Below are 4,090 nucleotides of genomic sequence, written 5' to 3' on the forward strand. Positions count from 1 at the left end.
TAATAGAATTTCAGTCAAAAACAAAAAATAAATGATTTTTTGTTGGCCTAAACAGGCTTCTTCTAGATAAAAACATTATTCCCATGTAGTAGGCTTTGTCAAATATTAGAACTGGCCAGAAGTCCCCACCACGACCATCTTCATGGGCTGCAAGGGGCAAGGCAATATAAAGTGAGGAACTACTAGTTTTGATTCCCAACTGACCACCTCTGAGGCTGGGATTCAGGAGTGTGGCTGGGCCACCCCTGGGCCTGCCACCTCAACTCCTGCCTGCTACCCTCTAGGTTTGCTAAGTTCAAATTGTCTGTTATCAGCATCTGTGCCCCTGGTTCCCAGGAACCCTGAGGATGACAGGCAGGGCTGCTGCTCACGTTTGTACAGATTGTACCATGAGACACCATTCATTATAGTCATTATTAATTTATATGGTAATTATGACAGCTTTCCAACAGATGGCAGTAAAGTACCTTAAGAAAAAGGCATCTTTTTCTATTCACCCAGTCACCATCTGAGCTAACCGTGGTATATTCTCCACATTGCCTAGCATAGTGCTGATGAACAGCAGGATGGGGGAAGCCCAGAACTACTAGAAAGTCAACATCATTGTTCTCTCTTGTCACATGGCTTCCTTTGGTGCCTCTGCTTCACACTTCTCCCTCACCTTCCAGGATTCACACATCTGTTTACGACCGCTCTATACTGGAGACAGTGAGTTGGCACTCAATATCCGTTCCCAACTCTTTCTATTTTGCCTGGTGTTGGCTTCATGGTGTTCCACCTATGCACAGGGCCATGCGCTTGGTTTAATGCTCTTCTGTTGCTGTCTTAAAATTCTAAATAATTTTATCTTTGAATTTGTGTTTTGTAAGTAAAATCTGATGGACCAAAGGAGCATGCACACAGCAGAGGCTGTATGAGCAGTATGCATGTCTGCCGTCCCTTGCTGCCTCATTCCTGTACAGCATTTGCAATACTCTATGAGCAGAGAATTCTGGTGAGTCCGCAATGCATGGGAGTTCAGAGAGACTCAAAGCCAGTACAAGATAAGCATGTTATGTCTACAACTGCATAATTTACAATTATATTTACAATTTTTAATTTTTCTTTACTTAGAATGTTAAATAGAAAATAAAAACACGGGGCCGGCCCGTGGCTCACTCGGGAGAGTGTGGTGCTGATAACACCAAGGCCATGGGTTCGGATCCCATATAGGGATGGCCGGTTAGCTCACTGGAGCGTGGTGCTGACAACTCCAAGTCAAGGGTTAAGATCCCCTTGCCAGTCATCTTTAAAAAAAAAAAAAAAGAAGAGAAAAGAAAAACACCATAGCGTGGTGCTGACAACTCCAAGTCAAGGGTTAAGATCCCCTTGCCAGTCATCTTTAAAAAAAAAAAAAAAGAAGAGAAAAGAAAAACACCATAGCGTGGTGCTGACAACTCCAAGTCAAGGGTTAAGATCCCCTTGCCAGTCATCTTTAAAAAAAAAAAAAAAGAAGAGAAAAGAAAAACACCATAGCGTGGTGCTGACAACACCAAGTCAAGGGTTAAGATCCCCTTGCCAGTCATCTTTAAAAAAAAAAAAAAAGAAGAGAAAAGAAAAACACCATGACAAGAGAGAGACCGTGGAAGAAAGGAAAAATCTTTATATTTTAGTACCTTTACTGCCACTTTTCGCCCTGCTTTTTGAACAAGGGGTCTGCATTTTCTTTTTGCAATGGACCCTGCACATTATTTAGCTGGCCCTGATTATTCTTTTCTGTACAACAGAGGCTCTAAACCTACATACTCTTAAAAACTAGGTTCCACAAATTACAAGCACTTGCTGGAGATTTGAATGGCAGGCGAGAATTCTACCACTGAACCACCAATGCCGAGGCTGGAGATTTGAATGGAAAAGATAAATAGAGGCCATTTTCCTGCTATTTTTGGCAGTGTTCCATGGGCAGGTAGGGTTCTAGAGACACCAATGTCCGTATTCAGCCTTGTGGGCAACATGATAGACTGCTGTGGCAAGAGTAGCAGCCAGGCTTTTTCTTTCAGGGCCCAAGAAGCAGCAATGGTTGCTGTGGTAGCTTAGATCCTATCCTTCTGAGCACTGGATCACAGCTACAGTGGTAAGTTCTTGAACACAATTACTGTAGTCTGGAGTTTTCTAGGAGTCATTCTCAGATTTTCAGCCTAAAGTCTGCTGCTCCAAACTTTCCAATGGTTTTTGTAAATACCTAAATTTTCATATATTCTGCATAGCATACCTGGAATACTGTGACTGGAAATCAACTCCAAAAGGTCACACATTATAATGGACTGTCCCTCTACTGTACCACTGTAAATAATGAAACTAAGCTAAAACATTGGGTCAACTTAGACAAATACGTCACACAACCTGTATGTATTTATTCATTAAAACTTCCTTCATTTAAAACAAATGAACAAATCTAGAGTCAGTTCTTTGACTACACTGATTTCAGCCATGATCGTCCCAACTCAGATCTTCAGACCTCATGTTCAGAGCTTTTTCAACAGCACTTCTCTTTTTTCAAAGTAGGACGTTGAAAACTGAGCTCTACTCTGTTCTAAACCTTCCTCTTAAACTTCAGATCTAGCCTTTCACCACCAAATAGGAAAGTTCCAGGCCCAAATTCTCCTCTCTGAAGTTGCTGTGCAACTGACCATCCCAATCCCTCCAGCGCCCCTCACCCCCAGTCTCTTTACCCTTCCTTGTTTTCAATCAATACCAGTTGGTGGGGACCTCATTAACCTTCCCTCTCATCCGCAAAGTTCCTGTGCTAAAATTGCTCATTGTTAGTTGGAAGAGGCAGAAGAGTACATCAAATCTAATACTGTTGAGAACTTTCTGTTCCTTTAAGAGCTGTACAAAAATCCCTCATGGGGGAGGCCACCTTGTGGTGGAAGGGTGAAATTCCAAAGATTGCGTTTTAAGATGGTAGGTCCTTTTAACTAACAGGCCGTTTGTTTGTCTCAAGCAACCCCGCTAAAACCTCATTTTAATTTGTTTTGTTTATTCTGCTGGGTCTTTTTTTTTTTTTTAATAGATGGTTAAAATGTTAGTTTTCTCTTTCTCTTCAAATCTTTACACCTCACATTTCTTTCTCTTTCCTTATAACATTGGCTAAGACCTTCAGTACTGTAGTCATGACAGCAGGAATCCTTATTCAGTTTCCAACTGTAAAGAGCATCTAAAGTTCTCCATTAAGAATGACATTTGCTGTAGGCTTTGGTGAACAATTTATCAAATTGAAGAAATTCCCCTCTATTACTGACTTGCTACAATTTTTATTATGTATTGTTATACCTCCTTTCCCTGTGTAACGGATACAAAGAAAAGAATTATGTGAATACTCAAGCACTATGTATGCATTGAAGCTTGGACGGACTGTACTTCAATGATTTCTTCATTATGAGGGGCAAAACTGAATGTGTCAGCCACCTCCAAAGTTAGACTCTGCCTTTTACTGTAAAGACAAGGAAGTTTTACAAGAAAATTCAGTTGATTTAACCATTACAAAGGCACAAAGATATCGGCAGAATTATGGCTAACAAATGGAAAACTAGTAACATCATTGAAATAAGCAAAGTGACATTCCATAATGCAGTTTGCAAAAGATTAAGTCAATCCACCAACAAAAGTTCGTTATTAGCAAATACTGTTTTCCTGCAGCAGTTTCCTCAGCATTTTATAAAACAATTGATAGGTTAACCAAGGACATCTGTCCTTGAGCCAGCAACTGTGCTGTGTTACCATTTTATATTCACAACAGAGACTTTAGCCTGAGGAAAGTTTCCTGTCTTTTGCAAGGTTAACATTTCTATATGTAATTCCAAAAGGTTAAGCTAAACCTGAGACTACAGGGCTTTGGAAAACAGGCCCTGTGAAATACATTTGCTTTATTGGGCCGGCCCCGTGGCACACTCGGGAGAGTGCAGCACTTGGGAGTGCAGCGGCGCTCCCGCCGTGGGTTCAGATCCTATATGGGGATGGCCAGTGTGCTCACTGGCTGAGCACAGTGCAGGTGACACCAAGCCAAGGGTTGCATCCCCTTACCGGTCACAAAAACGACAAAAAAAAAAAA

Source organism: Galeopterus variegatus, unplaced genomic scaffold (genome assembly GCF_000696425.1).
Source record: "Galeopterus variegatus unplaced genomic scaffold, G_variegatus-3.0.2 Scaffold344, whole genome shotgun sequence".
Lineage (NCBI taxonomy): Eukaryota > Metazoa > Chordata > Mammalia > Dermoptera > Cynocephalidae > Galeopterus > Galeopterus variegatus.